Raw genomic sequence first — 22,787 nt, forward strand, 5'->3', positions numbered from 1 at the left:
CGACATTTCTGTCGCGATCGTCCTCAATACTCCAAGGGGGATTCCATTGGAACCCTCGGACACTGACGATCCAACTAGGAAGGGGTCTCAAAGACACAAAAAAGGGAGGACGGGTCGTTTCGCGAAAGTAAAGTTTAAGAATCCCCGCTTTACTGAGCGCTGCGGAGACCAGGATGCCTTCTCAAGTCAGGACAGCTAAACACAAAAGTAGGCTTTGAGGACAGTTTTGGCGCAAGCCAGAAAGTTGAACTGAGCCTCAAGGACACGCTGAGCGACGATCACGAGAAAAGAAGCCCCTGTCGCCGCGTGAAAAGACCCCGCCGTCCTTGCGCGCACGGCAGTCACAGCGCAGGGGCGGGGCTGCGAGTTGAGCTCCCCGCTCACGTCCATTGGCTGTTGGATCGATCAATCAAACACCGAGAGGAGTTTTCTAATAGGATCCCCAACCCCCTCAGCTCGACGCCCACCAACGCAAGTACTCAGTCTACACGGGATAAACAGATACATCGGATAAGGGGGGTTCTGTCAGACGAGCTTGGCGATAGCGGATCTCGGACTTTAGCCGACCTGCACACCTGGCGTAGGACGAGGAAGAAGAGGAGGAGGAGGAGGAGGAGGAGGGGGGCGAGTGCTGGAAAGAAAGTTCCCGGAGATGCGCTCGTCGGCGGCTTCGGCGCAGAACAAGTGAGGTCGGTGCGCTTCATTCCTTCCTGTCTCGTTAATCGGACTTTGAACGAAGATGTTTGGAATGCGTGAGACTGCGGTGACAACTTAGGAGAGCGATAAAGGGTCTCGCCTTGGAGTTTTGTTGGATGGCCCATTCGGGTGTCCCCAAGTCAGCTTTGGACCCCAAATGTACGCCGGCGGGTAGAGGTGTTGTGTCACTTAGGGAAGCGAGTGTGCGGATCATTTTGGAGGTCCGTTATCGCTGTAAGTCTGCTCTTCTTCGTCTTCTTCTTTTAGCAGAAAGTTTGCTTTAGCGTATTGAGCAGGACGATATTGGAGATGTTTGTCAAGGTGTGATGCGACACGATAAAAAAAAAAAACACAAACAAACAAACAAGTAAGTAAATAAAATAAACGGAACGAATGACAAGTTTACTACACCGCAACTTGAGGAGAACTTAGGCAGGCAGCTCATCGGGACTCGCGGCTCTTAAATCTCTGAATTTCATTTCACGCCATTCTGACTTAGAGAGACGTCGTGTGTGGTGCAGCGCCGGGCATGGGGGGCACATCTCTGAAATACTTGGCATGATAAACTCTAACAGAATACCTGACAGCATGGTGGGGGGAGTGGGGCGTTAAAATGATATTTTGGGGGTTCTAGCCCCCTGGAGCAGATACCTGCATGGATGCTTTTGGTCTAAGACCTGATATTGCAATTTATTTATTTATTTTGCTCTTCTCAGCCACCAGACTGATAACGGAGTTGTCCATCACCTCCGTCCACTTTAAAGCACCCATCACACTCCCGCGTGCATTTCATTTTTTCTTACATATATTTTTTTTCCACTGTTATTATATTCACCACAACAAATACTTTAATATTTGTTTTTACCTTCACTGCCTTTTCTTTCTTTTCCACATATAAATCAAGTAGTTCCAAACTTTAATTTTACATATCAATGATATCAGCCTGATCTTTTTCCATTCAACGAATTGTCACATTCTTCATTTTTGAGCCTCTTCCTTTTCTTTCTTCTTTCAGATCACAAATTATTTTGCCTTGCCTGTACATTTTTGACAAATTCTCCTCATTGGTATCACCTCCTTCTGTTGCACAATTGTATTTCCTGCTCGCCATTGTCCCTCTTTTCCTGCGCTGATCAGTTTCTCGGTGTTTTAGCTGCGCCACCCGTCTAAGAAGGCTTGGAATGAAAGTAATCAACTTGCACCTCAGTATATAAAGCAGTCACTCTGGCAGTGCGCCATCTATTGGAATGTGTTTTGTAATGCATGTTATAATATCTCTGGGGTTAATATAGTCAATCAAAAAAAAAAAAAACAGATGGCACATCACAAATATTTGTAGTAATAAAATGGATTTAGTACAAATGTTTATGATGCACCATCTGTTGACATTTCAAATACAAATGTCTCTTATTTGCCTTTTGGTATGGGATTTGTAAAAAGTACTGTTAATGTTTATGATGTGCCCTCTGTTGGAATGACAATTGCGATGCATTTAATTACTAACATACTTGCAATTCACCATTTTTTGGAATGACTGAGACATAATAACCAGATAGACACTCAGATACACAGCCACACAGACATGTATCCTTTTTGCTGGTTGTGCTACCCATCAAAGACCGGTTGTTACTGTAGACCTCAGCATTAACGTCTCCAGTGCACCATCTGTTGAAAAACATTTTGTAATGCGTATAGTAATAAAATAAACTGCATTTTCCATTCCAACAGGTGGCACATCACATTTGTAGTAAGAAATTGCATTACTGCACATGTTTGTGGTGCACCATTTGTTGGATTGCCAAAAGCATTGCATATGCCTCTTATTCGCCATTTGCTATGGAATTTGTAATGGCAGTGTCCCACCTGTTGAAATGGCAAATGCAATGCATTGTATTGTATTATTACAGATGTTTGTAATGTGTCATCGTTTGGAATGACAGAGACATAGCAACCAGAGAGACATGCAGATACAGAGCCAAAGTGTCATGTATCCTTTAACTAGCTGTGTTACCAATCGAAGACAGATTGAAATCGAAGTAACCAGGATAGACCTCAGTGTTAATGTTTACAGTGCACCATGTATTGGAAAGTATTTTGTAATGCATATAGTAATACAATGCATTACATTTGTCATTCCAACAAACGGTGCATCATGAACACCTGCAGTAATACAATGCATTACATTTGTCATTCCAACAAATGGTGCATCAACAACAATATTTATTTATAAAGCACATTTTTATACAAACAATGTAGCTCAAAGTGCTTTACAAGACGAAGAAAAGAGAATTAAAAGACAAAATAAATTAGAAAATAGAATTAGGGAACAATAATTAACATAGAATAAAAGTTAGGTCAGATGGCCAGGGAGGACAGAAAAAACAAAAACTCCAGACGGCTGGAGAAGAAAAAAAAATCTTCAGGGTGTCTGAGGCCACGAGACCACCCAGCTCCCTCTAGGCATTCTACCCAACATAAATGACCTCAATCAGTCCTCGTTGTATTCATTATTGCAAATGTTTGTGATGCACCATCTGTTGGATTGACAAATGCAATGCACACGTGTCTTGTTTGCTATTTGGCATGGACTTTTTTTAAAGCAGTGTTGATATTTACAAAATCTCATACCAAATGGCAAATGACAGACATATGCATTGCTTTTGTCATTTCTGCCATAATAAGAAAATAAATGCTGTAAAACATGAAAGGGCAGATGAGGCTAACTGATGGGATTTAACTAAGGCTTTAATGAAAAAAAAAAATATATATCTACAAAGGGGTGAGGAGCTCGCCGCCTGTATGAACGCTCACTATTCTAAACCTAAAATGGCTTTAAGCTTAGCATTTCTTATACCAGCCAAACAAGAGATCTGCAACATCCTTAATCTTCTTAACTACACAACAGAACGCTGCACATCTGCATTGTTACTGATACTCGCCATCCATAATCAAAATCCTGAAGGCTTTTCTGGCACTGATACCACCTAAACCCTGAGCCTATCAAGCAGCAGCAGGCACCGGAGATGGGACCCCCGTACATTTAAAGGTGGCATTCCAGGGCCTAAGGAATGATGTGCTCACTACATAATCCAAAGTGAGTTTACCAGTTTGCCATTCCATTGGTAAACTGGCACCAAACCTGTTGAAGGACGTACATGTGGAGGTCAGTGAATTCAGCAGCAGGGTGTACACTTTCTAGTGAAAAAATAATTCAGATGAAGGCTGGCGTTTTACAATAAAAGCGACATAGCAGTGCTAGAGAAAGTCCAGTTGAGAGCAAATAGGATGATTCAGGACCAAGGAGAGCATCCCATAAAGAGAGCTGCTATGCCGCTTCAGAGCCACGGAGAGCAGCCATGGACAAAACGTTGAATGACCTGAGACGTGTTAGTTTAAGCAAACAGGGCAGCCTGCTCCTTTGACCTTTCTTGGATTCTGGATTGCGACTTTGTTTGCTGTTGGAATTGCCTTTGTGTGCCTTTGTGCTCTTTGGAGATTCACAGTATTACAGAGCAATTTTTGTGAAGAGTAAAGCTTTTATTTTAGAAAGATTCTTTTGTGTGTAGCCAGGGTTTTTGATGGGATTTCCCCCTCTAGTGGGCATTTTTGGGAAATGCTTTTGGGACTTAGGTGCTTTGGGACTCCTAGTCGTAATAATTTGGTCTTTATTTAATGTGCTTTAACATTTGTTAATACTTTTTCTATATTTGCACATGTCTGGTGTGACAGTATAACATATTTGACCACTGAAATATATAAGATGAGCTTTCCTGTTATCAATATTCTGTGCTCATCTGAGTTGGACACTGGAGACAAGCTAACAAAGAAGCACTTTAAACTTTTTCATTAAATGTCAGATAACGGATGAAACACTTGCAAAACTCACTCGTTCTTTACTGAGGTCAATCACTGTCTTGTTAATTATTCAATAAGATCGATCATTTTGGGGAAAAATGCACTTCAAAGTGATTAGGCTCATTCAGGACCACGGAGAGCGAGCAAGAAGGAAAGGCTCAAAGAGCGGACTCGGCTCAGTTGAAGGCTAAAGCTAACAGAGCGGCTGTGCTGATTCTGGACCACCGGAGAGCCGCCGATGAGGACTCGCTGGAGGAGCGGACTCGGCTCAGTTTAGGTAGAGACGTAGAGTGGGAGAGCGAGACTGGGCTCTTCAGGACCACGGAGAGCGAGCAAGAAGGAAAGGCTCAAAGAGCGGACTCGGCTCATTTAAAGCCAGGGGTCCCCAAACTCAGTCATGGGGTCCCACTGTGGCTGCAGGTTTTTGTTCCAACCAACTTCTTAGACTCTTCGCCTAATTAAGTGAGTTGTAATTATTTCTCAGTTTCTGTGTTTTGTAGTCAATGTACAAATGAGAAATTAAGTTTGGAAGATTTTTATTAAAATGTAATAAGCAGTTATATGGAGAATATGTCGTTTTTCAACCTAATTTTCATTTTGCTTTTGCAGGTGTTCTGGTTATTTCATTGATTATTTTACTAATTAGCGGGTCTGACACTGAAGTCATTGCTGTTTTCATCATCCCGGGTGTCTGCCCTGCCATTTGTTATTTGTCACTATTAGGGATCAACAAACTACGCAGGAAAAGTGGAAAGTAATAGGAAAACAAGAAAAGGCAGTTAAGCATTTATAGCTTTAGAAAAAAATATATAGAACTATTTCTAAATGTCTTATAAATGTTAAAACCATACTGTGGTGTTGTTCTGAATGAAGAATAAGAGAAGAGTAAAGAAACCAAGCTAATTCAATGACATGAGTTGTTATCGATTATTATCACTGATTGGGCATCTGGTTGGAACAAAAACCTGCAGCCACAGTGAGCCCCCCAGGACGAAGTCTGAGTGAAAACAAACAGAGCGGCCCTGCTGATTCAGGACCACCGGAGAGCCGCCGAGGAGGACGTGCTGGAGGAGCGGACTCGGCTCAGTTTAGGTAGAGACGGACAGAGGGAGAGCGAGACTGGGCTGATTCAGGACCATGGAGAGCGACCACGGAGAAGAGACGGACGGAGCGGAACCTCATTAGGTCAGGCAAAGCGTATTAAGAGGTGACAAGACCCAGGAGCTGGAAATTGTATGGTGGATCCCAACTGTCACTTTAAAATAAATTCTTCATCAAGAACATGGGGGCACGGTTGAAGACTTGTTAAGGGCAGAGTGTGCACACATTCTAGAAAGTTCTTCATCAAAAGAACCCCAGACGTGTGGTTAAATTAGCAGCTAGCGCGATGGATAGGAAAGCTTTACGGACCTTTAGATCGTGACTTGATGTTAATTTGGAGAAGCTCATTGAACAGGATGAACAAGATATATGTTACCTGCATTGTTATCACTCTTTAATTTAATATTGTTTTTTATCAGTATGCTGCTGCTGGAGTATGGGAATTTCCACTTGGGGATTAATAAAGTATCTATCTATCTATCATATAGTGCCTTTCATCTATCTATCTATTATATAGTGCCTTTCACTCTATTATATAGTGCCTTTCATATCTATCTATCTATTATATAGTGCCTTTCACTCTATTATATAGTGCCTTTCATATCTATCTATCTATTTTATAGTGCCTTTCATATCTATCTATCTATCTATTATATAGTGCCTTTCATATCTATCTATCTATATCTATCTATCTATCTATTATATAGTGCCTTTCATATCTATCTATCTATCTATCTATCTATCTAATAGTGCCTTTCATATCTATCTACCTATCTATCTATCTGTCTATCTATCTATCTATCTATCTATCTATCTATCATATAGTGCCTTTCATCTATCTATCTATCATATAGTGCCTTTCATATCTATCTATCTATCTATCTATCTATCTATCTATCTATCTATCTATCTATCTATCTATCTATCTATCTATCATATAGTGCCTTTCACATCTATCTATCTATCTATCTATCTATCTATCTATCTATCTATCTATCTATTTTATAGTGCCTTTCACATCTATCTATCTATCTATCTATCTATCTATCTATCTATCTATCTATCTATCTATCGGGCTGAATCTCATCACAGTTGTTCTCAGCAGGTGGCATGGACCCCAGCTCAGGTGCCCTCCATGTGGCGTTTGTGCCATTTTTTTTTTGTTCTTTATTTCACCTTATACCATTTCTTGTATTAGGAATTTGTTAGTTTTCGCATACCCCTTGGGGTCAGAGTGCAGGGTCAGCCATTGTGTGGTGCCCCAGGACCAATTGCAGGTTAAGGGTCTTGCTCAAGGTCCCAGTAGAGAAGGATCTGTTTTAGCAGTGACAGGGATTCGAACCAGCAACCTTCTGGATACCAGCGCAGGTCCTTAGCCTCAGAGCCACTTTTATCCCCATTAGGGACTTTACAATGTACCTGCAGTCTCCTGGCATCCCACCCAGAGTTGGGTCTGTGCCTCCCCATAACACTGAACTGGACAAATAAGGATGGGTGGATCTGCTATGGCATGAGACCTTGGGCACCGGTAAGGTGAACGTCCACACAGCAGCACATTCTCAAGCCCACTTAATCCCACTGAGGGTCTCGGGGGTTACCATTAAGAGACATTTTTGAAGAGTGTGACTTGCTGGTCTTATTTCTGAGTCTGAATGATTTGTGCTGCCAGGGGTATGATGAAGATACTCCTAGAAAATAAAATGTGGGCACAGGCTGGCTGAATGATCAGAGGAGGAGACCCCACATTGCTGCTGCAGAGTCGCCTGTGGTGATACTGAAAGGCACTCGACTGTATGGAGGGTCTTATAGAAACGAGCCCATCCTGTGACACTCCTAGTGCACTCAGACTTTCTCATTTGTAAGATTAATTTTTTGATATTTTCTGCATTAGGATTTGCAGGATGGTGCCTTTGTGTTCAGACCTGGCATGAAAATCCCACATTCTTTAGTCCGAGCTGACTTGCTGCGGGGTCTTAACAAACAGATTAGAAAACCGTGAAGCCGTGGAGCCAGACAATAGGAATGTCTACCTCTACAGACATATTGAACGTATAATCAGGTTAAGGGGAGTTAAACAGCATTTATATAGCGCCTTTCAACAGCGTAAAGCCTCACAGGGCACTGCATTTTTTCACTTTGAATCCTGGCAGATATGGAGAGCCGCTCAGTGCCACAGAGTAGGCTTTGCTGGCAACATTATGGTCAGTCAGTATATAGTGCCTTTCATAAGAAGTTTGAAGAAATCGACCGGCTGTTGTAATATTACTACATTATGAAGACAGACTGGTAAAGCATCTCCTCCATTAACGAGTCACATAGTGGATTAGTGACACAGCAACATTAGGGTTCTATATAGTGCCTTTCATCAGGGACCATCTTCTACGATGTTTAGGCTTACATAATGGTTACCATCACGATTATTATAATATTACTGCTTTATGAACACAGACTGGTGATCTGCGTCAGTCGGTCTTGTGGTGTCTCAATGATTCAGCCTCATTGTTTTTATATAGTGCCTTTCATAATCATCAGTTACTAGTTACTAAACAGTTATTATGAGATGAGTACATGATGAAGACAGGCCAGTGTGGCACCTCACTTAACGTCATGTAGTGTGTCAGCAATAAAGGAGGGCAACATGAAGGTTTTATATAGCGCCTTTCAGAATGTACACTGCTTGGAGTACTTTAAAGTAACAATGCGGTTATTTTAGTCCTTCATGGTGAAGACAGTCTGGTAAAGGACTTCAAGTTCACTCGGTCTGTCGGCGGTCAAGAGCTCCCACTGTGCTGTCCCACTGAGCACCCAGCCCATATTCCTGCTCCTCCAACAACGTTCCCAGTTTTCCTGCAGCCCTCCTGTGCTCATCCCATGTCTCTCATTTCATTTATTTTGGTTTTCCGCAGCGTTTTCAGATGGTGAGATCTGAGAATACGTGCAGCTCGTTTAACACTTCCCTTCGCTCTCCTGTCATTTAATTGTCTGCTTGTGCCATACGTTCATATTCTGACTTTTCAGCTTTTGTGTTCTGTATTTCCGGCGTTGTCTGCGCTGCAGCAATGAAAGCTCATGTGAGTTGCTTTGGGTCGTTCATTGAGCCCGCGGTCAGGATTAAGCCTCCTTACTTTATATAGTGCCTTTCTGTAGAGAACAAAGAAGTTCATATTATCTGCCATTGAATTGTGACATTTGCAGTTCAGTGTGGCCATTTGCCATTTGGCCCGGATATACGACATCTAAGTTGGGAATTTGACATTTGACCTCCTTAGTGTTACATTTTTCTCAACAAAACACATCATTTTTTAGCTGGAAAAGTGACATTTTTATTAAATCTCATCTTTCTACCGTAAAACGTGCAAAACACTAAAAGAACAAAGTCAGAAGTGTAGAAAATATAATAATGATTATAATAATAATATGACCAGCACACGGCAGATATGTGAGTGACGCGAATGTCACTTTCGGATTCGCCAGAGTCACCCAGAGACTCGCCTTTACTGCTCCCCAAGTGACGCTCGGCCCTAACGCTCTTGTCACCTTCACAGCCCGTGACGCGTCTGAGTGACACTCGGGACTAACGCTCAGGAGGTTCAGATGGATATTTGCCATTGAAGTTTGACATTGTGACATCCAGCCTGGATATTTGAAATTCAAGACGGATTTTTGCTGTTTGAGTTGTTCCTATGACATTTAAGGTGGATGTGTGCAATTTAACGTCATTTAAGAAGCACTTGTAACATTTAAGTTGGATATTTTCCATTACAGTATGACATTTTTTCATCTTCATTTAGTACAGGAATTTGAAATCTAAGTAGGACGTTTAACATTTAAGATGTTCATATGACATTTAATGTGAATCAGTTTGTAATTTAAGATTGACATATAACATTTAAGGTGGATATTTGCTATTAAAATTTCATTTAGAAATTAAGTGTTTTTGTATTTATTTATTTAGTTATTTTCGGCCATTTAAGGTGTTTACAGCATATTATTTAAGGTTTATCCATTTGTTAATTAGGACGGACATGTGATACTTAAGGTGGACATTTACCATATACGTTGGACATTTAAGGTGGATATTTGCCAGTCAAGTGGACACAGTGTATGGTTGATTGATATTTGTCAATTATGTTGGGTATTTACTGTTAAAGTTTGACATTTTACCAATTTTATTTTTTTATTTGTTACACTTTGTTGATTCCCAATTTAAAAAAAATTGTCTTTTTGCATGACCTTTGCGGGGTCAGAGCACATTTTGCCTGAATATTAAAAATTGAACTTAAGTTTGACATTTAAGATGTTTATATGGCATTTATGGTATTTGTCCTTGTGATTTAAGATGGACATTTGACATTTACGATGAATCAGTTTACCATTTCGGATGGATATTTGCCATTAGAGTTTGACATTTCCCATTTAGCTTAGATGTTTGAAATTGAAATTGGACATTTGCCATTTAAGATGATCATTTGACATTTACAATGTTCACAGGACATTTAAAGTGGACGTGTTTGCCTTTTTAAGGTGGATTTTGGCCATTCAAGTTTGACATTTAAGTTGGAAATTCCACATTTAAGACGTTCATTTGACATTTAAGGCAGTTGATTGCCATTTAAAATGGAGTCATCATGTTGAAATTGGATGTTTGCTTTTTTAAAAAGAGATTTGAAATTCTGCCCAACAAAAGTGTATGTATTTGGAAATAGAGTGAACATCACAGTAATTAAAAAAATAAAAAGATGGTAAACAATTTTAAGTAATAAAATCACATTTTGTAGAAAATTAGTGGGATTTTCAGAATCCCATCAGTTCAAAATGGCCAAAAAAAAAAACTTCAAGTGAAGCAGTAAAATATTGAAACTTAGCAAATCCATGACAACAGTCTATTATTGTGACTCAAATATCAGGAATTAATGCAGAAATCCCAAAAAGTGTGAACGAATGCCGGGGATAAAAGAACTCGTGAAACAAAACCCTAAATGCGGCAGAACAGAAACTGAAACAGGCCGCGTCGTGGGGGTGTTGGTCGGGGGGGCGTCCCCTAAGCGCTCATACCTGACATGCGTCGTAGCAGCGCGTCTCGGGGGTCCCCGGGGGGCGACGGTGACCGCGGGTTTTCCTTTCAGTCGCACCTTTCATGAATCACCAGCTACGGCCGCCAATCGCACACGTGGCTTTCACCTTCATTTTTAACTGACACGCTTTTACAAATTCAGGAGTCTTCGGTGTTTCGTTTGTTTGAAAAGTCTGAGAAACTTCAAAGTGCACCAGCAGATCAACAGTTCATATCTGGCGGAGCAGAACGACAGCACGAAGGAGCCGCAACGTTAAAATCACAGCAAGAACTGGCTTCTAATTAACACTTTGATTGGAGCCAAAATGGTGTCCCTGCTCTTGAGACCCCCTTAACTTAGCAACTCGTCTGCTGGCCCGCTTTGGATCTCATTAACGTGTGGCTGCTGTTTAAGGGGGGGAAAAGTGTCAACGTCGTGAACTTCCTGCTTATTAAATTAGAAAACTCTTCTTGACTGCCGATATCAGTCAGACTTACAGTACTTCTAGCAAAAGGAAGTTTTTCTTTATTCTTTCTTTAACTTCAACATTTCACTCAGCAGCCTTCACCTTCTGAGATTAAATTTAAAATTGTCAACCGCCAAAATAAATAAGACCACCTGTGAGTGAGCGCCCCGCACGGAGGAACCCAGCGATCAACATCCATCTGCCCGTCCGTCCGTCCGTCCCCACCTTCAAGAGACGCTTCACAGAACGCAGCAACATACAACAAGGGTGGCGGTCCAGACGATCAGAGGGGCTTTTAAGAGGCTGAAACAATAGGGGGAATCGCAGCAAAACTCCGCGCCTCTCATTACGATGCAACTTGATTGTAAAGAGACGCTCAGAGGCCATTTAAATCCCTCCGGGTCTGCCGTGTTAATGGAGGTATTGAAGGGCTGTCATCTCCTCGCACACGGGCGGCGGCGGCGGCGGCGCTTCTCTTATAATTAAATTGAAATCTAACGGGTAAGCGGAGCTTAATGACAGCAACGCCTCTCACTCGGGACGGCAGGAAAAGATCGATTATCTGTCTGTCTGCCTGCCTGTTATATAGTGCCTTTCACATCTATCTATCTATCTATCTATCTATCTATCTATCTATCTATCTTATATAGTGCCTTTTATTCTGTCTATCTATCTTATATAGTGCCTTTCACATATCTATCTATCTATCTATCTATCTTATATAGTGCCTTTCATTCTATCTATTTATGTATTTTATCCTGTTTGATTTCTTCCCTGTTTTTGTCTCATATCTTTGCTGGCCGCCCCCTGACCCTGTCCCTTTTCTTTGCTTTTCCAGCTCTGCCCTGCACTTTCTTTTGCTATTTTTACTCCTTCAGAATGTTAAGAGACGTCCGGACACTTCCTTCTCCTAAAGCGGCTAATGTTGAATCATTTACAAGCTGTGTGAACTTAAATGTGAAAGTGTGTGCTGGTGATCTGTTTCTGAATCTTCTGTTTCTGTGCCCCGGTGACTTGAGGTGGCCTCGGAGACGCGCTGTGATCGTGTACGGCAGTGTAATTAGGTTGCTTGCGATGACAGTAATAAAGGAGGTCAGGTTTTCTTTACTTATTCATTAACATCAGAACGTTGGATCGCAACGTAACGTCCACAGAGATACACGAGATGACAACTGAGGATTGGGCCAATTTGTTTCGTCAGATACATGACTCTTCATGCAGGAGTGCAAATGTCTAAATAAAAGCGGCTGTGATTGTCGCCTTTTTATAGCACCGTGAGGAGTGTTAATTATTCTGACATCGGTGAGAAAACGCCAGCGCTGCCAGCTGAGGTTGGGCTGCGAGATATCAGCAGTGTAATGGCGTAAAATCCACTCCTGCCTGAGCACAACACCTTCTGTTCAGCTGTCTGCTCAGGTCTCACGCACATCCAGATTTGGTTATCCGCCTGCTTCTGACTGCAGCGGCAAGTCCGCCAGCCGCCGGGTCTTCAGCCTGCCGGGAGCCTTCTGTGGTGACGGCGGCGCCTGTCACTCCGGTGTTTAGCCAGCGTTTCTCAACCTTTAAGTATTTGCGACCCGAGTTTTCATAACAGTTTTAATCGCGCGCCCCTAACGTTTCTTTGAAAGGAGCCCACTAATAGCAATTTGTTCTTTTTTAATGACTGATATATCATAGATGCATATTTTATTATACCAACTTAACTTTTATTGACATTTATCTAACTCTATATTTATTGTTCTAGTATCAGAATGGAGTTTAAGTTAATTTGTTTTGGTTTCAATAGATTTATTTTTCATATTTTCGATTCTTGTTTTCTTTTTTTTTTACATCTTCGCGCCCCACTTTTTGTTACTTCGCGCCCACCCCACAGTTTGAGAACCAAATAAAAGATCGATTATCTGTCCTTTATATAGTGCCTTTAATATCTATCTATCTAGCTATCGATTGTACAGTGTCTTTCATATCTATCTATCTGTCTGTCTGTCTCTCTTTATTTCTCTATCTATCCATCTATCTAATATCTATTGATTGTATAGTGCCTTTCATATCTATCTATCTATCTATCTATCTATCTATCTATCTATCTATCTATCTATCTATCTATCTATCTATCTATCTATCGATTGTACAGTGTCTTTCATATCTATCTATCTGTCTGTCTGTTAATTCAGTGGTGGTGCGTCTCACTGACGACATGCTTGGAGAGTAAAAACAGAAGTCGACAAACTATACAAAGCTTATTAAGATGTAAACAGACATTAAGTGACAAAATAAAAGTCAGTCATAAAGGGGATGGTGCTGTTTAATCGTGAGGGGCTCCCAGGGTGACCCAACTTCCCTCCCTTTACATTTTTTATTACGTAGACCAGAACAAAATGCCCCAAATTCCTGGGGTGGCTCTTTCTCTGACCTCTGAGCACTAAAACAGGCAGAAAGCTGCCCGGTTATTCATGAAGTGTTAAAGATGTTTCTTCTTTGGGACTCCTAGTTCATGAGGCACATTAACCTAAAACTGTTCAACAGAGAGATAATAACACAAGCGTCCAAGTGAAGAGCCAAAGGCAGACGTCGCCTTCTTGGGGTTTGGCTTCCTCAGCTGGATTGTCAGCTCGCTCTCGGCCGCAGGTCACATGACAGCTGTTATGGCTTATATTTTCTGAATTAGCACTTTTCACAATTTGTTTTTCGTCTCTCATGAGTTTTATTTGATGCTATCCTTTGTGAAATGTTGTTGTTGTTTTATTTCTTTCTTTCTTATGAAGAGTCATTCAAGTTGGGTTAGTGCTGCAGGGAATGTGTATTTGTGTTTTCTTTAGGCGCCGTCACTTTGTAGGACGCACCTTCAACTTGCTGGGGTTGTGCTTTTGCTCGACGTGACGTCTGACATTTTTGGTGCAAGTTACACGCTCGTTGCCAAGTCAGTTGCTGCAGACTCTCACGCGATACTTGTTTTTGTTCATTTTTTTTCACTTCAATCCATTTTTCTCTCCGTCCATATAAATTTTTTCAAGTTTAATTTTGTTTTTTCACGACTGTGATAACGAGTCAAAGGTAAAGGGAGGATCAAGCCGACGTCTTCTTCTCATACTGAAAATCCTGGCACCGCACTGTTTTACAATTTGGGCTTTTCACTATCCAGTGCAGGCACACCACACAACCCTACACTCGCCACTAAGTGTGCCACTAAGTGTGCCATTGGAGTAACGGATTGGCGACTGTCAAGGAAATGAATGGCTCTCGTTTTGAATGCGTATGCTCAAGTGCCGTCTGGAGGTCTTTTTGGGGGGTCTTCTTCAAACTGAGCCAGACCACTGATATCAGGGCCCACAGATTGTGTTAACTCTTTCAGGGCTGATGTCGACTCTTGTCAAAAGGAGGAGTTGATGATGGTAATCAAGTGTATGCGGTGACAAAGCCAACTGTTATGTTTTAGTTGATAGTTTAGTTGGACTCTCGCTGCTAGAAGGAAAGTTAGCTTCATTGGTTTGATCGAGATTTCCTGGGCTCGTGTGAGTAGCAAGGCATAAACAGCAGCAAAAATGGCACCGACATCTGGTGAGACATCAAAGTGATTGCATAAAGCAAACTACTGCGTGGACGACGTTTTGCCGATTATCTCTGAACTGAACTACGACTTGTCGGACTCTGATTTTGATGCAAGTGATTGAAAACGAACGTGAGGTTCCAGCTTCAGTTGACTGGTCCCCAGCTAATCCCGGTGCTAATCGGGTTCATGTAGCTGATATGCCAATGGCAATGTTCGCCAGGGAGGAGTGCCACTTAACAATGACAAGAGGTAGAAACCAGATTGCAATGCACTGCCACCGTGATCGGTGCTGCTGCTGCCTCAGACACGTGAAGACAGCCTGGTAGCAAGCCTGCCGCACGTTCTTGTCAAACTGGCTGCCACAGCCCGCAGCAACAGACGTTTCACGTTGATTTCTGTGTGAACCCGCTGCTTTTCAGAAACTGTTTTTTGGAAAAATATTAGTTTATGTGGGCAGGGAAAGCCTTCACATCTTCTACAAGCCTGAGATGGCCAGTGTGGTGTGCCAGGCTGGTCCCATCACTTCCCCCCAGGTCACTGTTTTACATAAAGACCCGGAGAAATGTAAAGTCAAAAAGCAAGCCAAGGTCGTAAGTGAAAGACAAACCTACGTTTGAAACAAAAAATCAGAAATGAAAACTGAGAGCAAAAGAATAGAAACCAGGAAGACAAAAAGAATTTCTTTCAAAAGAACCAAAGTGCGAGCCAAACCTCAGAATCCAAAAGGCAACAACAAAACCATAAACTGAAGGCCCATCCGTAAATCCCGGATAAAACAGGACCACTCGAGGGAACCTTCAAAGCCTTCACCTGATGAGGTCGGGGTCACAACCTCTGTGAACACACCCCCAGAAACCGGGCGTCTCATCATGGCGACGTGATCCACAAGATTGACACACCTGAGAGAAAAGACGGAATGGCACTGCGGTAAAAAGAGCAAATAAACTCTAATCTTTGTAAAGGTGACAAAAAAGCACAAAAAACAAGTCTCGGGTTTGAAATCTTTGTGTGTCAGAACCTCGACATCGGTTTATAATTAGCCAGGCGCTCCGCTACACACAGATCATCACAGACCAAAAGGCCAAGGCAGGCTCAGTTACGGGATGCCCTCTGGACCCGCCGGTATTCTGCCTGAAGGAGATTAAAACTATAATGAAGTAGAAATCGAGTCAACGAAACTCGATTTCTTCTGCGCTGAATCACACAGCAAAGTCAGAGTAAGAACCAAAGGCTGAGAAACCAGAAATTAAAAATTTGTACAAATCACGGATACGAATGAATGGTTGTGCTGGCATTTATGGGGTCACGCTGGTGACATAAGATGCAGCACCGTCCGAAATCACATTCCTTGGCAAGCGAGAGTTAACGTACCGCTAACAGAAATTATAACGTGGGACGCCATATGCAAAACCAAGTAATGTTGATTTAAATAATCTGCTCTCTCGGGAACATAAGACTGCAGAGGAATGTGCCCAGCATGAAGAAACTCGTGTTCCCATATACACTCATCCAGAGATGGCACTAGGTTTAGGTTGAGTAGATGGTGGCCCAGAGGTTCCATGTTCTAGGGGGCACTTAAATGGTGTTTTGTTTGTCCTTACGACGATGCCAATCTCCAAAGTGGCGTTCATTGATTTCACATGTGATCGTGAGGGCGCCAGTCTCCTCAGGGGATTCAAGAGAACATCACGCACTTTGGGTCCAACGGCCTTTTTCTGTTTTCCATTTCTTTTTTCCAGGCCTCCCTTTCCCTCTAAAGTTCTACTTCAACTGAAGCTCCATAATTGTTTCAGAATAACTTGCTATATTTCTCCCTGGGCAGCTGTCTTAGTTAAAAACATTCCATTTCGAATTCAAATCACCCATCTTGTTGCTTTGAGGACTACTCAAGTAAATCTGTAATGGCCTTTCATGGGTGTCTTTTAACCAAACTTTGGAAACTATGGCATGCTGTACTGCTGTGGACTCCCACCACAAAGCACATTTGTATAGTGGTGAGCTTCGGGTTGGCAGTCGTGAACCCACAAGGTCTGCCTCAGAAGTGGTCTCCTTGCCATGTGAGCTAATAGGAGAAATTCCTAGTCTCAGCCATGCGGAGATTTCTTCTGAACACTGTGAGTGGAGCACTTCCTGGTGGCATCAGCTGACCGCTCTCGCTCTCTCAGCTTCCAGCGTTTCTACTCAACACCACTGTGCACATCCCATCGTCACTGCCAAATGAACTGCTGTGAACTCAGACCACCAATCATCTCAGTTCACAGAATTGCACCATGGTGAACTGCTGCTGGTCAGCTGGGACCCCGCAATGCCTGACTCAGAAGCAGCCTCCTTGCAGCATGAACTAATAGCAGAACTCCTAGTCTTGGCATTGCAGAAAGGACTTCTAAAGATGGCATGCAAAGTACATCCTCTTGGCATCATCTGAGCTCTTTTTCTCAGCTCCCAACTTTTCTGCACAACTCCACCGTGCACATTCCATCCTCTGTGCCAAGTGAATTGATATGAACTCACACCAGCAAACATCTCAGTTCACAGATCTGCATTGTGGTGAACTGCCAGTGGTCAGGTGTAATCCCACAATGCCTGACTGAGAAGTGGGCTCCTCACAGTGTGAGCCAATAGGAGAACTCCTGGTCTTGGCCGCACAGAGACTTCTACTAAACACTGCGAGTGGAGCACTTCCTGGTGGTATCGGCTGACTGCACTCTCTCTCTCAGCACTTCCTGGTGACATCAGACTGAGCTTTTCCTCTCTTTCAGTTCTTGCCTTTTCTGCAGAACACCACGACTACACTCCACTTGTCAGTCGTGCAAATCCCATCCTCGTCTCCAAATGAACAGCTGTGGACTCAGACCACCAATCATCTCAGTTCACAGAATTACATGGTGGCAAACTGCCAGTGGTCAGTTGTGATCCCACAATGCCTGACTGAGAAGTGGGCTCCTCACAGTGTGAGCCAATAGGAGAACTTCTACTAAACATTGCGAGTGGAGCACTTCCTGGTGATGTCAGCTGATCTCTATCTCTATCTCTCTGTCTCTCTATCCGTCTGTCTATCCCAACGTTTCTGCACACCAGCACCATCACTGCACCCACAATGTCTTAAACTTAGCAGCTGTGTGTCATTGTACAACGAGCACCTCCTTGATGTTGTGTCATCTGGGCTAACGGGATTTACGATGCCTTTTAGCTTCTAGTGAACCATAACTTATGTTGACACTTGAAGAGCAAAATCAATAAAGTGTACTTTGAACAATTTAAAAAAAAAAGGCAGTGGTATCAAAGAAGGAATTCGAAAGGACAACCTGAGCCTGGAGGGAGAGGCACAGAATGTCAAGCTTATAGGCATCTGAAAATGAAACTCGATATCGAGCGCGTCACGTCTGTCCTTGTCCGGCCCTCACGGCTCACGCGTGTCTTCACTCATTGAGAACCTGACAATGGTTTGTTATTTTTCTTGGTTGAAACCCATAGGGAGCTCCGGGGCCTTCACTTTTAAGGAATCTGCAGAGTTTCTTATCCCTCCAGGCCTGGCACCACAGAAAGGCCAAAGGGGGCATCTCCACTTCTGCTGATCCACTCTTACCTATAATGGTTCGCTATACATGTAATGGTCCAAGTACTCAAACAGCTGAAAATGCTTTGAGAAGCCCGAGGGTGCGTGCAGGCCGACCTTCATTCTCCAAATGTGACTCCTCAAATGAATAAGCACTAGGAAAACTCAAAAAGACAGAAAAAGAACTCCAGGCTGCCCCACTGGGTCACCTGAACCTTTTTCTAACAAAGCTGGATGTCTGACACACTTACACACCACAGTCCTGCATCAGAATGCTCCCCTTTCTCGTCACCTTTTAACATAAAGATAGTCCAGCACACGAGGCACAACTCAGTCCCTTCTTTGCCGCCAGTCCTTCCACCTCCACTCCTCTTCAGGCTTTGTCCTCTTCCTCCCGACTCTGGCCCTTGACTTCTAGTGTCCGGCCCCTTCTTATAGGGCACCCAGAATGACTCCTGGTGCCCAACGAGATTCTTCCGGAAGTGCGGCCAAACAGGGCCCTGAAAACGTCCAGGCGCCCCCTGGCAGGAGGCCACGAGCTCCAGCAGGGTTCAGCATCCACGCTCACCACCTGTGGCCCTGCTGGAAACCAAGGGGGCTGCCCTCTGTCAGTCTGGGGGAGAAAGGGTCTTGAAAATACCCCCCCTCCCAGGTCCTTCTATACTCAGGGTTCTGGCTCTGGCCCCCCGCCGCAGCTTCATGAAAGCCATCGCTCTTTAGAGAAGAGATTCAAGTTGGTGTCTGACGATGCTGCATCAGGCCGTGTCCTCAGTCGCCCCTTTAAGTACACGAGACACATGACAGTGCAGGGCAGCAGGTGACAAATAGAAGGACAGCTCGGTAACTCGACTCACTTTTAGTGCTGAGCCTAAGCTGGGGAGGTGAAATGTTGCAACATTTGAACACTCGAGTAAAGTTTGACGAGGACCAGCCATTCCGCCCCACCAAGCTCGCCAGTCCCATCCTCCTGATTCCTCCAACCTAAGATCAAGTCAGGTCCTGAAGGTTCCCAAAGTCCTGCTGTCCACCACACTGCTTGGTCACTCACTCCATGTGTCTGTGGTTGCCTTGTGTGAAGAACACCTTTGTGACGTTTCTGTGACATGTAACCCCTAAGAAGTTCTTAACTGGGTCCCTGTCTTCTTGCTGAAGAATTTCTTTTCAGTAAGCCCTGGGACCCCCAACACTAAGCCCCTTCATAATGTTCAATCGTGTCACCTCTTAGTCTCTGTTTGCTTATCCAGAATTGTTCAAATTATTAATGTCATCATGTCATGCCATTTTCCAACCCACTTAATCCAAACTGGTGTGGAAGGGGCGGCACTGGAGTCCATTCCAGCTGGCATAGGGCACAGGGTGGCAGCACTGCAGCAATTCTAGGGCCACGTCTGCAGATATTGATTGTGTTGTCTGCTCGCTGACCGCACACGTCGCTCCACGGTGTGATCGCGTCTCGTTCTCCCAGCATCAGCACAAGTTCTTCTCACTGCAGGCACCACCTTGAAAACGTCCACAATCTGAATGTCACTAAGGCCACCCCGACTAAGAACAGACCTCTGGCTGTATGTGGCCTCCATATCATTAACTATAATGTCATGGTGCCTGGTCCAAAACCCAGTCAGAAACCCCGCACTGTCACTCCTGACCTCCATTACAGCACACAGCGGTCTATGGTGGGATCTCGTGCCATTCCTCCTACAGTACCCAGTTGGTGATGCTGATTGTCACCACATGCACAGCCTTGCTAGATTCAGTAATATTAACACCTCTGAATAGAGGGGGCCATTGGCTGTGAGTGGTCCGCAGTATCTTTGACTTACTGATCTGAAACACTTTGAGAAACGCTAACAGAGGGTCCCTGACCTCCATTACGGAGCACATCCATCTCTGGCGTGGTCTCGTTCCGTTGTCCTACATTGACACAATTTCCATTCTTGCCTGTCCCCTCATTCCTGACCCTGCTGAACTCCACAATGGCGACACGGCCACAGAGTTGGCAGTTTACGCTTTTCTGTATCTCTGACTTTGGTCAGGTGGTCCCTGATCTGAAACGCTTTGAGAAACGCACCACGGTATGACCCCTGACCTCAACAGTAGCGGGCGACTCGTCCCGCTCCACAGACATTAAAACAAGTTGTGAACTTTCTGGTCACTTCCCGCACGACCTTGGTAAACTCCTCAATGAGAACCTCATTCCCCCCCACCTGGATGGTCTACGCCTGGCCCCCTTCCATTCTACCTTTGATCTAGTTCATTACACCAGTGATGGCCCGCATCTCCCTGAGGAAATTTCCCTTTAAATGGGCACAGATGTTTGCTAAGCCGAGACATTAATTTCTGGAATGGATTCGGCCATCAGCAGGTGATGAAATTCATCCCTCAATCAATGAGTGTCTAATTCCAGCCTTTCAATTTCTGTCGGGATCAGGAGGGAGGCGATCCCACATTAGCATATCCACAGTGCAGAAACAAAACGGCACCTCAGCCCCCTGCCGCAGTCTCACTAACGGGGGCCGACTTTTTAGAAGACGAGCCGCGCCGCCGTCTCCCTGTCGGCTCATCTGCTCGCCTCTCGCCGCCTTCAATTATTCAATTGGCAGCTGAAGAACAACTGAACCTTCACTCTCTTCACCCGAAGATTGAAATGCCAGTCTTGTTTGGGGTTGAATTTTGAATTTTTCTTATTTTCTTTTCCCTTGCCCATAAATATTTACAAAGTAAACCCCGACCAAGTAATTTAAAAACGCTTCAAATATTGCACACGATCTTCTGTTTCTCTCGTAGATTTCATTTCAATGTATTCTTCTAAAAGCCAGCGCCTGGTTGATCTCGCGGCTTCAATCTGAAAAGCGTAAAGACGGAGACGGCGCCCGCGACAAATCTGTAGGGGGGGGGGCTTCTGAAATTCCAAGCTGGGGGGTAGATATTTGGGTTGAAACAAAGTCCTTCAATTACCCAGTTGAAAATGTACTTTCACTTTCCATCCCAATAAGCAGTGGAGAAACAACAAATACGGCGTCATAATATTTGGTATGTCAAACTCGGGCAGATTCTTGTGTTTATGTCATTTGAGCAGAATACAAAACAAAACTCCCGTCAATAATTTAACTAAAATACAACACGTTACCTGTGCCTCAGTTAAAAAGAGCCACATGCAGTAATAGGAGGAGGTGTACAGTAAGAAGGAGATTAAATTATACAGCAATACGCCTGTGGAGAGGAAAGGCACTATATACTGCAGCGGATACAATAATGACAGCAGAAAATAGAAAGAAGAGCTGCAGATGTAATAAAAGTACTGTTACTACTACTGACACGTGTGAAGAGTTTGGGGATGTAAAAAGGAACTGCTGTATGGAAAATAAAGTATCATTGATTTGAATGGCAGTATAAGTTAGAGAGATGGATGAGCAAATCACCATATAACAGATCTAAAAGGCACAATATGATGGATGGATCTACAGTATGTGATACGTCTCATATAATGCAGAGATAAACTTGAAAGGCGCTCTATTAATAGAAAGTGTCAAAAGGTGAGACAAAGAGCCAAAAAACTGATCCTGCTGCAGAATGATTTGAGTCTGTGTACAGATTGGAGTCCAAAACTGAACTGACCGCTGAGGTTGAGATGGAGGGGTTTTAAAAGGGCGGTAGAGGAAGTGAGGAAGTTATGACCGGAACCGGAAGTGATGCCATCGGGCTCGTTAGCGGAAAGTGGCATCATCTGGACCGGAGGTGATGTCATCGGGCTCGTGACCGGAAAGTGGCATCATCTGGACCGGAGGTGATGTCATCGGGCTCGTGACCGGAAAGTGGTGTCATCTGGACTGGAAATTACATCATTGAGGTCATGACCGCAAAGTGACATCGTCTAGACCGAAAATTATATCATCAGGCCCGTGAGCGCAAAGTGGCATCATCTGGACCGGCCAGGCGGAATTTCCTGTAACGGGTCTGCAGTGGACAGAGAGAAAGGATCAGCGCACTCTGCCACCCCCTGGTCTGGCATGATATTACCTTCCTTTGAGCCCTTTAGCTGCCTCCCATGCACACGTGTGTGACAATAGGAAAAATGATACACTATATAATACAAAAAGGATAGCAGCAGATTTATAATAAATGAATACATTAGCACAGCTGCAAAACACAGAAATAAACTTAAAAGGCGCTATATAATACATGAATCTGTGTGAAAGGCTGTACATCATACAGTATAGCGATAAACTTGACAGGCATTCTATAATGGTGAGGAAAATCCCTCTAGGATTTAAGGACAGGCAGGAAGGTCCGGCAATGGACTGGCACCGTGTCCAGGGTCAGTTTCTGCCCTGTGCCTTCTGCTGGCTGGGATTGGCTCCAGCACCCCCTGTGCCCCTGGTTTAGACTATGAGGGTTAGAAAATGACTCGACATGACATGGATAGGAAAGTCACCATATAATAAATATAAAAGTGACTAAATAACAGATGAATATACAGTATGTGAAAGGTTTATATGATACATGGGTACA

At 43.6% G+C, this 22,787-nt stretch overlaps 1 protein-coding gene across 1 annotated transcript in view; it reads left to right on the top strand.

The window, feature by feature from the left end:
* The first annotated feature begins 638 nt into the window (after nt 1–638).
* Nucleotides 639–22,787, top strand: part of LOC120540112 (D(2) dopamine receptor-like) — a 95,911-nt gene continuing 73,762 nt past the window's right edge. The window contains exon 1 of the mRNA XM_039770605.1: nt 639–689. The gene's annotated coding sequence lies outside the window, so the exon portion shown is untranslated. The remainder of the gene's footprint in view (nt 690–22,787) is intronic.

This window comes from Polypterus senegalus, chromosome 12 (assembly GCF_016835505.1).
Source record: "Polypterus senegalus isolate Bchr_013 chromosome 12, ASM1683550v1, whole genome shotgun sequence".
Classification (NCBI taxonomy): domain Eukaryota; kingdom Metazoa; phylum Chordata; class Cladistia; order Polypteriformes; family Polypteridae; genus Polypterus; species Polypterus senegalus.